Source organism: Vigna unguiculata, chromosome 5 (assembly GCF_037176805.1).
Source record: "Vigna unguiculata cultivar grain cowpea cultivar isolate G323 ecotype 2 chromosome 5, ASM3717680v1, whole genome shotgun sequence".
Lineage (NCBI taxonomy): Eukaryota > Viridiplantae > Streptophyta > Magnoliopsida > Fabales > Fabaceae > Vigna > Vigna unguiculata.
Window position 1 is genome coordinate 19,324,481 of NC_140796.1, and position 12,923 is coordinate 19,337,403.

Consider the following 12,923-nt stretch of genomic DNA (forward strand, 5'->3'; position numbering starts at 1 on the left):
AGCACACCCATAGTAAAGTCATCTAATGGCAGCCGTATGTGAAGTTGAGAAAAGTGGCACATGTACATATAGAAGAACTTCTCAGCAGCCCCTTCTTGCCCATGGCATACCCGGTCTATGGCGCTCACTCTTTCTAATGACACAATATCTCCACTAAACCCTTTAGAAATGACGGGTGTACAATTCAGCCAAGAATTCAGCAGACGAGACCACCTGAACAGGGATGACTGCTCACGAACATCAGAGGCCACCCACGCATAGCCACCCCTAGCCGCCCAGTTGCTTTCCTCCAGCTCTTCAGGGGGATCTTCTCGGACCTCCCTCACTACTTCCATTGGCACCCCGCTTGTGCCAACTCCAGCACTCTCACCCTCTCCACGGAACCGGTCACCTCTACTCCTATCTGACTCTGTACTTTGACTACTACTAGATGTACATAACGATGAGCTATCGCTACTAGACATACCTGTTTGATTTTTTACGGAAAGATGTCGGCGGAAATTGGGAACTAGTCGGACAAAAGGACGCGCACAAGATCTCTGTTTTCAAAACTCGCAAATGAACCAAGCAAACCATCAGCTGTATTCAAACCCGTATTTATACTCCACGCTCCCAAAGGACTCAAGCTCTTCCCGCCAAAATGGACCCCCAGACCAAGCGACACCATCATTGTGAAATATATGACACATAAAAAAAACGGCGGCGCCAAAAGCAAAACGATGTGACCACCTGACGCCCTTTCACCTGCCTTCTGACACTTCCAAGCCTTAACACTGTTCACCACACTTAAAGGCTGGGGGACTGGTGTATCACACCTAGCCGGTTTCGTCGGTTCACCTACACATGTTATCCTTGACCGACAACCCATATCGGACAAGGCTGGGGGACTGGTGTACTGTACCTAACCAAACTCAATCAAGTAAGTAACACACATGTCAAGACCACATACTAACTAGTACTCGAATGTCATCAACACCAGCCATCTAGGCAAGTAGTCGGTCTCGGCCGACTACCTGTCTAGAAAGTTGGTTAACATCCATGCCCCAGTACACCTCTAAGACCTGCTTTAGGACCAGGCCCACTCATGGCCCAAGCTGGGGCCCAAGTCAAGGCCCAGCCCATGAAATGGTCAAACGTCATTAATACTCTATAAATACACGTGGACCCCATCATTTAAAGGTACGCTTTTCATTAATTGCTGATTTGACTCTTGAGAACCTTGACTCACTTGAGCTTCGGAGATCCTTCTGCAGGTAACCCCTCCTGGGTCCAAGTTGACATGTATCGAAGGGGAAGAAGCCAACTAAGGAGATAGCGGACTACATGGTAAGGTGACTCTCGTGCCTAACTTATCTTATTTGTACCTCTGCAGGAACAAGGAGTATTATCAAACCATTCACATTGAAAGATAATTAAATTCATGATTGGCAAGCCACTATACTCTAGTTGAATAATATTATACAATATCCCATAAAAATATAACTCTAATTGGCCATCGCTTCCCGTACATAAACACCATAGTTAGAGGAATTCATTCCTTCACTCTAAAGAACAGTGTGAAATTTCTATCTATTGATAACATAGATAGGCCATGATTCAACTTTTTTCTTAAGATCCCATGCCAAATTAACCAATAATGGTTCTTGAATATTATTTTCTGGATTGAGAACCTAAATATATAAAAAATTATACATTATACATGTCAATTTAAATAGAAAATTTTTATAATTGGCAAGTATATGATGAAATGTATGTAAACAGCTACATCTTGTTTGAACCATGTAGCAAAATAGGATGAAATGTCCTAACCAATTTCAACTTCAAAAGCTGTAGAATTAATCTCTAATAAATATTCAACATAAATACAACAAAGAAGAAATTAAATTACTCAAACCCCACAAATTAACATAATTAACATGGGTGTGAAAGGAGTGAACATCATCTTACTCAATGTATAGTTGAACCTCTTCACAATTTTGAAGAACATACAATTGGGCAGCATCAAAGTCTCTTTGGTTCAGATAATATGTCATGCATTTTCCAATTACTCTTCTTGGATAATTGAAAATTGAAATTGGAGGAGTACATGAAAAACTTTCACCTATTTCAAGGTTACGAGGGATCCTAATCCTTCTTGTTTCAACATGATGAGGATAATAAAATGAGGCAAATGTAGATGTTTCCTCCACCAAGTAAGCGTCACAAATAGAGCCCTCCACCCTAGCTTTGTTTACTTTCTTTTTTAGAGAGTTTAAGAACCTAATAAAGAATATAAACTGCATTGCTTAAAAAATGAAGGAATAAACAACAAGTGTTGTAAAAAAGTGATTAGTAATTTTGTACCTCTCAAATGGATACATCCAACGATATTGGACTGGACCATCAACTTTTTCCTCATAAGGAAGATGAATTGGAAGATGTTCCATGGAATCAAAGAAGCTCCTAGTGGAAATATTTGTTCCATTTTACACAATAACACAAGTATATTTTCTTCCAGAATTCTTAGGTGTTCAACATTTAGTGTTGTGGAAGTTAATTTTCTAAAGAAAAGACTTTGCTCAACAATAACTTTCCAAATTGGTTTTGGTAATGAGTCAAATGCAATTGTAAGCAATCGTTGCATGAAAACATGACAGTTGTGACTTTTCATCCCATGTAACTTTCCTTGATTAAGGTCAACACATCTACCTAAATTGGAAGCATATCCATCTGGAAGAGTAAGTTCTTTAACCCATTTACAAATAAATATCTTTGAGATTTGGTGAATGCATATGCTGCCTTTGGTTTGATAAGTTTTCCACGACCAATGTCTTTCAATTCTACCTCTTTTTGATTGCATATTTCTACAACATCCAATCAAGCCTTGTTTGTATCCTTAGTTTTCCTTTGATATCCATCACATCGTCAAATGCATTCATGAACACATATTTAGGAATATCCTTTGATATCCTTAGTTCTTCCAATTATGTTTTATACCATATTTAGGAATATTCTCTTCTTGTAATTTAGTGCATAGTGGTAATTTTGCAACCCTATTCCAAATATCAAGACTGGACAAACGCAAAAGATGGGGGAATTCTTAACAAACTTCTTCTTGAATGCCTTTTTATCCTTTCTAAATGGATAATTAAGTGAAAGGAATTGACGATGACAATCAAAATAGGATATCTTGTGGCTATGATTAAGAGAGAATGCCTTGGTTATTTCCATACATATAGGGCAAGCGTGTCTACCTAAAGTCATCCAACCTAATAACATACCATAAGCTAGAAAGTCATTGATTGTCCACATCAAAGCAGATTTCATTGTGAAATTTTACCTCAATGACACATAATAATTCAATATCCCTTCAGTCCAAAGGATGCATAACTCATCTATAAGTGGTTACAAAAATACATCAATCTTATGCTTTGGATTTGAAGGGCCTGGAATTAAGACAGTCAAAAACATAAATTATCTTTTCATGCACATTGAAGGTGGAAAATTCTATGGAGTTAGTATAACAGGCCAACAAGAATAGCTTTTCCATATTGACCAAAAGGATTAAACCCATCTGCACATAAACCTAATCTCACATTTCTTGGGTCTTGACTAAACTCTGGGTGCATTCTATCAAAATGTTTCCAAGCTTCCCCATCAGATGGATGACACAAAATATATGGGTCCCTTTGATTCTCACTATGCCATCCCATGTGAGGTGTAGTGGCCATTGAAGAGTATAGACTTTTAGTCTTGGGATAATAGGAAAGTACCACATTTTTTAACAACAATCTTCTTTTCAATTCCTCTCCTAGTTATTGTCTTATATCGATCCATTCCACAGATAGAGCAATTAGTTATAATTTTATGAGAATTTTCCTTATAATACAACATGCATCCTTTTGGGCAACAATCAATTTTCATACAACCCAAACCCAATTTTTTGACTGACTTCTTAGCTTCAAAAAAATTATTAATCATTTGATGATTTTTTGGCATAGTCTCCCCCATAAGTTGGACCATTCTATTGAAACAGCCTTTAGACATATTGTAATCAAATTTTAAGCTTAGAGCTTCCAAAGAAGCCGACAATTTTGAGTGATTCTCACATCCTTCCCACAAGGGTGCTTGTGCAGCAACAAGCATGTCACAAAACTTTTGAGTTTCAAGATCAAGGTCTTCGTTCATGGACTCTGATCCAATTACACCATCTTGTTACATACAATAGGCATTTGAGGGTCCAACATGATCCATGATCATTTGATGGAAAGGATCTAATTCATCTCATTGCTCACAAGTTCGATAATTGGTACTCTGAACATCCATTTGGGCGAATTTTGTGGCAATTCTTTATCATGAATTGTCCACCAATAATAATTAGGCATGAATCCCTCTTCATAAAGATCCAACCCAACTTGATCCACATACTTGAAAACTTTACATCTACATTTAACACAAGGATGCCTTAACATTTCACATTGTTCTACAAATTTTTCTTGACCAATAACATATTGTAGGAACTCATACACTCCTTCTCTAAATTCATCTGTCGAATGTTTATTAGCATCCAATCTTTTATACATCCATTTTCTACCTTCAGGGATTTCCATTAATGCAAAATTACCACAACCTAAAAGTCAATAATTTATTTTAAAATTTTACGTAAATAAGTGCCTAACAATATCATAAATGAAATAACATGTAATATTTTATTATGTAATCAAATATTAGGTAATAACATATAACTAACACAAAAAAGAGTGAAACCAATATTCAAATCACAACATTTAATTAAAATTTAAATTGAACAAGAATAAGATAAAATGTTAACTCAATAACTCACCTTTGCTTAAAGTTCACAACCCTTGAATGTTGTCTCTACTTCTATTTTCCCCCAAGTCTTGACTAGGTAACTTAGTGAAACCTTCCACAAACAACCTTCTCCAAATAATTTGTAAAGTGATAGGAGAGTCCAATATATATTAAATAATATTATATATCAATTAAATTCCGATAGAGAATTTAGTAATGGTGACAATGTAAGGTGAAGACAAGTTTAGACAAGTTATTGGAAAAATGGCTCAACATGGAAACTACATTTGGAGAGCTAGGTGATGTTAGCTTAATCCAGTCTAAGCTGCCTAAGAAGCTCAAGAAGAGAACGCATGTTGCCATTGAAGATGGTTCTACTAGGTATGTAACTAACTATCTATGCTTTATGTAGTTCCCACATTCTACATGGTGACACTTATTCAATTTCTTACACCATTCCTGTTAATTGAATTTTGCAGAATTGAAGAATTTGTTAACATTTTGTTCCCTGAAGAAAGTCAGACAACTAATCTTAATATCTTGGAAGCTACTTACAAATGGAAGAAGCAAAAGTTGTCTTTCGATTGTTAAAAAATGCTAGTAGTTATATTTTTAGTGTGTATATATTGGGGAAGAGTTAATTCATGTGTAACTAGCAAATATAGGGTCTCATGTACTTGCACATTATAAAGTTCTTGGACCATTACCTTTCATTTGAAACGTAATTTTTATTAGATGTAGAAATAGATATCTCAATGACAGTAGCGACTTCATCTAACATTTTCTTAAATACCTAAATATGCACACCTAATTTTAATTGACTTATAGCATGAGTTTAATTAACAGCCTATACTGCTTGGCAGGTTGTATTAATGGGATAGGATTTTAGCTTGGTAGGTTGTATCATTGGTATATGATTTTAGCAATATTATGGAGCTTTCTTCCATGATAAAAGAATAAGAAATTGAACATAATGAAGTATTGAAGTGGATAATGTGAAAAACTTTCTCCTTGATTTAGATGTATATGTTCACCATCATTATTCCTTCTACATTGCACATGCTAGCGGAAACCTTATGAAGTTCTAAGTAAGCTTAATTATCTTAGTTTTTAATTTAGAAATTTGTGCATCTATGTTCTTAAATAAGAATTACTTCTTAATCGTGAATATTCAGTTTTATAATGGTAATATATTAGATATTTTTCAAGTTATTATTCTCACAATACAAACGTATAGCAACTATGAAGCAAATGTTTACACTTTTAATTTCAAGTCAGGAGTATAGAACTTACTAATTAGAAATAAAATAATAAAAAAGTGTTTAATATAAGATCAACTTTTAAATTGATACTTTTCTATTTGTTTTCATGTTAATCATTTCTCATACCATGGAACGACCAAAGAGGATATGGACTAAAGTTGAAAAACTAAAAATCAAAGAGATTTTGGCATTGACTACTCAACCATTTGTAACATCACTTTCTGCTTCTACGATTAAAATAGTGTCTATACTCTGTAAGTTAGAAATGTTCAATTTTCTAAATTATCCTGATATAGGATCACCTACAGCATTGAGGAATGGCAATTTATGAGTTTTTTCAATGTGTATGCAACCATTCATCGTTCTTCTCCTTGTTTTGATTTATTAAATCTTATGAGTTCTTGTTTTGTAAATATACTTTCTGTGTGGAATGAAATTGATAGTTCAGATCATAAATATGCATTTTGTTCTAAAGGTTTTCCTCAATAAGATAGTTTGAGTTCAAACAAATGATAAAATAATATATAGTTTCAGTTCAATAAATTAAACTTTAGAATATGATACAAACCAACCTTCATTCTAGATGTATCTTTATAACATGGATTTGAAACTAACATTTTCATTCAATTTTTTTCCATTCAGTATAATCAAGCAAAAAGAATTTAGAAATTATGTATAAACTTTGAAGAATGTAGAATGAAGATAATAATCATGGATTAATTATTAATTCTTAATTATTCAACATGAATTCTATTAGTTACTTATACAAATGGGGTTTCTTATAACTATTAAAGTTATACATAATAATGGTATAAATAGTTCCTTACAAGATTTAAACCCAACTACAAACTAGGGGTGGGCATGGATTGGATTTTTAATGATCCAATCCACATCCATTTTAGATCTAAATAATTGGATTAAATTTTTTACCCAAATCCACTTTTTTAGCAAAAGTAGTTTGGATTTTTTTAAAATCCATATCCAAATATTTGGATCAAGATTTAAATCCAATCCAAATATTTGGATAGAGTTCAAAATCTAGAATCCATTTTTTATAAAAGCAATTTAAATTGAATTTTTTAAAACTTGTATCATTAAGGCCTGGATAACCCAGATGGGCCTGACGACCTGGATGGGCCCAACGACCCGGACGGGCCCGATGACCAGGACGACCTAAACGGGCCCGACAACCCGAACGGGCTCGACGACCTGTATGGGCCGGACAACCCGGACAGGCCCGACAACACGAACAGGCTCGATAACGAGAACAGGCTCGACAACGAGAACAGACTGGATGACCCGAATGGGCCCGATCACACGGACGGACCAGACGACTCGGACGAACCCGTCCAAACAGTCGGGCCCAATCGGGTAGTCGGGCACGTTTGAGTCGTCAGGCTCGTCCGGGTTGTCGAGCCCATCCGGGTCGTCAGGCATGTCCGGGTCGTCAGGCCAGTTCAGGTCGTCAGGCCCGTCCGGGTCGTCAGGCCTGATCCGTTCGATTCTTCGAGCCTGGTTGACCCATTCCGGTCATCGGGCCCACTTGGCCCGTTCGAGCCTTTGGGCCCACCTGGCTCATCAGGTCATTGGGCCCGCCTGCCGCATTCGGATCATCAGGCTCACTTGAATTTTTCGGATCGTTGGGCTTGATTGACTCGTTCGATTTGTCGGGCCCGCCTAGCCCGTTCATATCTTTAGGCCTACCCAACCTCTTATGGTCGTCGGGCCTGCCCGATCCGTATAAGTCGTCGAGCAAGGCCTGTCCATGTCTGAATTTAGCATACTCCATTTCAACCTTTAGTCTAACCCAACTAAAAATTTAAATTGAAAATTTGGATTGGATTTTTTGGATTATCCATATTTAAAAATCTTGATTTATAAAATGGATATCCAATCCATAAAATATATAAAATGTAGATTAGATAGAAATCCAGATCCATTAAATGGATTTTAAATGGATTGGATTTGTAATAAAATGGATTATAAATGGATTGGATTGGAGCAAAAGTAGATTGGATCAGTAAAATTAGATTTTTTGCCCACCCCTACTACAAACAAAACAGATTCATGGAAAACTACCACATCTTGTGAATAAGTGCGTGCTCCTATAAAGTTAGGCGTGAAAGCAGTGAGAATGGAAAGAAAATCAGTGAATGTGAATTGTTTACTAAGCACCAAAATACTGAGAATCAGTAAATTGTCACTTGTCTAGTCCATTTAAACCAAAATATTTACTAAATTCAAAACTAGTGAGAATCAATTCAAAACTTAAATAAAATTCATATTTACCTAAGAATCAATATCCTTTTATGTTTAAACATTATTAGGCTCAAGACATTCATTCACACACCGAACATGGTCACTTATAATGGACCTGGACTTATTGATTGTGTTCATCAGTGATGAGGAAAAATCCGTTTTGGAATTTGGAGGATTTTTAAGAACATTTTGGATCTCTTTTCTTTACGATACCCTTAGAATAACATTATTCCTATTAAACTATTTTCCCAATTAGTAAATTAATATAATTAACATGACATTGATACAAAATGTAGTAATAAATAACACACAGGCTATTAGTATAACACACCTCCACTATCAGCTAAGAAAGTAACCATATGCTACCCGCAAATAAGCTAATCACACGACAAACTCTTCACAACAATAACATCAACAACACTAATAAAATATTGGATCCCTCAAATCAAATAATGAACTTCCACAACTACAAGGAAAAGCCAGAAAGGCCAGAGAGCAAACAAAATATGGTGTTCCTAAACTATAACAATCAAATTGCATTACATCTGAGTTCAATAATTAGCTATCAACACAATTAAGTAGCAAAGAAAAATGAAGAAATAGAAAAGGAATTACGAAGGGAAGGGATCACGACGTTATGTTTGTCGTGGGTGATCATCACTATCGTGGGTGACCGTCGCCGCTTAGTTAACTTCACAACTGTTAGGAGACAAACATTAACGATTAGGGCAAAACGACAACGAGAAAAGAAAAAAAATCCTACAACGGGAACGAACCTGGCTCGTTGATTGTCGTGGCCTGCGGGTGACCGTCATCGTCGTCATGGGTTTCGCGTTTCATCTCCTCCTGGGTCTCTTTGTCCCTTTCGTCTCTGTGTGAGTGTGATGTGCTAATAAGGGGCAATGGCGTGCTACGAGTGATGAAAACCCTAAACCTCTGCAAGAGACAATAGGGTGTTGACCGTGACTGATAGAAACCCTAAAGCCCAATGTGATTTCTTCTTATTGTTACTTCAAGTTCAAGAATGTAGAGGGCCTCTATTGTAGTGTGGACAGAAAATGAAGAAAGAGGGGCAAAAAAAATGTGTTTGTTGTAGTGTGGACGAAATACAAAGGAGAGGAAGAAAAAATGTCTTTAAGATGTTAAAAACTAAAATAATATTAAAAAGTTTGTTGCTTTAACTTAACATAAATTATATTTTTAAATTACATTTTTTCTAACTATTTAATATAACCAGAAAGAAAAAACTACTAATAAAAGTTAATCTTTTTTAGTAAAACATGACAATAGAAAGACGATGCAAGATTAATTTTTCATTCCAAAATAAGTTTTTTTTTTCATTACCGAATTTTATCAAAACTTATAAGTAATTTGAAGAAAAATAAATTGACTAATAAATAATTTAATAGCATTATAATAAATAATTTAATAATATAAACATAATGTTTATAAATAATATTAATAATATGATTTTTAAAAATATTATTCTTTATTGTTTAATTAAATTTATTAAATAATAATATAAGAAATTAAATTTTTTTAATAATAATATATATTTGAAAATGTTATTATATAAGTATTAATGCAACGTCCCATTTAATCAATAATCCTAATTAAAGGAAACGTCACACAGAATAACATAATAGTGCGGTCCTAGAGCATAACCACTACTCCTTACAATATTCAAGGCACACAACGATGCCAAAACAAAAAAAAGATACGAAGTTCAAAAGCAATCAAATTGAAGTTTACAGGACAAGCCAATACATGGGCCATAGCCCTATAATAAAATTCATCATCTTTAGCCCATGAATCATTCCATACATACATCATACTCAAATCATGTTAAACTCATAAGCCACAAAGCATAATTCATCTTGTTCATACAAAATCACTCAATTCATGCTATAAAATGTATAATCAGTCCAAACATATGACCAACATCCAAAACAAAGAAACCAAAGAGCAAACACACTCCTCGCCCAGCTCCCTGCTCAGGCAGAAGGACCTCGCTCAGGCGAGAGGTTTCCCTCGCTCAAGCGAGCTTCCTTCCCCTAGGCGAGGGCTCGAACCAGGAACAGTGGCGCTGTTGCGCCCTCTCGCTTAGGCGAGACCTCCTCGCCTGAGCGAGACGGGCTCTCGCTCAAAAAAGGAGCTCATTGCCTGAGTGACAGCTCGCGCAAGCAGATTGGGCGAGTTGCTGCTAATCTCGCCTAGGCGAGACACACTCACTTGGGCGAGAAAACTAGAACCCTCCACTGTTCGCGCAGGCACATGTATCCAATCGAACCAAACCATATTTTAACAACTCCCAAACAATTATAATGGCAACCAAACATCAAAGTCACGGAACAAAACCAAGCAAGTGGGAAAAATGCAAGAAAACAATTAACCCTAACTTCCCCTTACCTGGAAAAATGCTAGCCAAGGACTTCGACGCCCAAACCGTGGAGCATAGTAGCTCAAGGAATAGCTTCGAGAGCTGGAAAATAGTGGAACACATTCAAAATGAGTTACCAAGGTGAACCCTAGTTAGACTCATGAATACAAAGCTGAAAACAAGGAAAAATATGGGGGGGGAAACAACTTACGAAAGCAGAAGAATGGATTTGAGCGGGCTCATAGAGGGAATTGTCCAAACCCTAGCAAAGCTTCTGTTGGGAGGAAAAGAGGGTAAGAGCATTGTTTTTGCAATGTGTGGCAGAAATCAGAGGGGTTAGACTGTCTTAGGGGATTTGGACACCCTATGGGCCAGCCCTTAGGCCCATTAGATTTTGGGACAACCCTTAAATATTGAGGTTGAAATAAGAGGGCCTTACAATTAATATAAAATAATAATTTATAAGTTAATATAATTTATAATAATATTTATTTGTAAAACGTTATTATAATTTATAAAATTGATCTATATTAATATTTTTAATAATTATAATAAAGAAAGTATGACTAAAGATAAGAAAAAGTGTAATTGGTGATGAAGGTGGTAGTAATGGTGGTGGTGGTGGTGGCAGTGATCTTGGTTATGGTGGTGGATGTGGTGAGTTGGTGGTGGTGGTGATCTTGGTTATGGTGGTTGATGTGATCCCAACAAGGCTTATAGCTTGGGCCAACGCCTAGTTCCAAATCATGCTCAAGGCCCAATCCATGGCCCATATGCACCTTCAAGCCCAAGCCCATCAAAAGGCCCAATAATAAGGGGCATGCTCAAAAAGATCCAATTGGGCTTCATCCAAGATGGCCCAAACCCACATGAGCTTTTTACACTCTTCACATGGGCCAAAGAAGATGTGAAGATTTGAAGAGGTGTATCAAAGAGCAGTAGAATAACAATAAGATTGACCCATTGTTTAGGCCTTGTTTTCTAGAATAATAAGTCAAACAATGTGGAGTTGAATTGATAAAATTTGGGCTTGACTAAGCCCAATGGGAGATTGGACCATGAGCTACCAAAGGTCCAAGGTGGACTAAGTGGAAGTCAACATTCCTTCTTACACCTTATGGATCCCATGGATCCAAGGGATAGGAATGCATTCTCCTTTTCCATGGCATCATCCAATGGTCATGAGCCTTGCTCCTTCTCCAAGCCATCTTCGACGGCTAAGATTGAATGCCTTTCTCATTCAAGGGCTAAGAGTGCTTATGTGTATTTTCTTTCATATAAAAGCCTAAATTTTAGAGTGTTTGTGTTGAGATCACTCCACTCTTCTATTATTTTGAGAGCACCTAAGCTAGAAGTTTACAACATTTCTTCTATCCACCTTCCACTAGTCTAGTTTCTAGTCTAGTTCTCCTTTCACCACTCCAAATTTCATTACAAGAGCCTTAAACACTTGTCTCGATGCCATTTTCCGCTACCTATGGAGTTCCTACCACCCACCACACATTGGAGCTCCATCAGTGGTGGTGGAGGTTGTGGTGGTGGATGTGGTGGTTATGGTGGAGGTGGAGGTTGTGATGGTGGTGATAATGGTTATGGTGGTGGTGGATGTGGTGGTTGTGGTGGTGGTGGTGGTGGTTCTAATGGTAGTGGAGTATTTTTTAAAGTAGGATATGATTTTTCTTTAAGTTTCGAAAAAATGTAAAAATAGATAATTTAATTAATTATAATATATTAAATAAATAATATTTTAGCTATCGAAAATATATTAAATGACTACTTACTATATTAAATATATTTTACAATATAATACTTTATTTGGTTGCTTTAACTAATTGGATGTAGCTCAAGTTTGAGTGAACCAGTATAAAATCTTGTGCATTACTCTTTTCTCTAATCTTTCTCTCTTGCATTCCAATTTAAAGATTAAAGAGTTGAGATCTAAACCATCTTTTTGACATTCTTGAGTGTTTTGACATTATCTGCAACATTGATCATGCTTGTATAACTCATTAGAACCTGTCTTTGAGTGATCTCTTACATTGATCTTGCTTTAAATCATGAATCTGCATTTCTGTATTTTTTCTAGTATTTTAGTCGACTATTTTTATGATTCAATCGATTGATTATATCAGTACTACATCAGTTTAATAAAATCAATCCACAAACTCTATTTTTTATCAACTAAAAGTGTACAGTCCAGAAGTGTTTGCATCCTTACTTGTTGGTTGGGT

The 12,923-nt window shown here is 36.1% G+C and overlaps 1 pseudogene across 1 annotated transcript; it reads right to left on the reverse strand.

The window, feature by feature from the left end:
• Window positions 1-1,837: 1,837 nt before the first annotated feature.
• Window positions 1,838-5,570, reverse strand: LOC146886190 (uncharacterized; annotated as a pseudogene). Its single transcript, XR_014994932.1, has 2 exons — window positions 2,344-5,570; window positions 1,838-2,259 (listed from the first exon to the last, which is right to left on the reverse strand). The product of XR_014994932.1 is annotated as an uncharacterized LOC146886190 (transcript).
• Window positions 5,571-12,923: the final 7,353 nt, after the last annotated feature.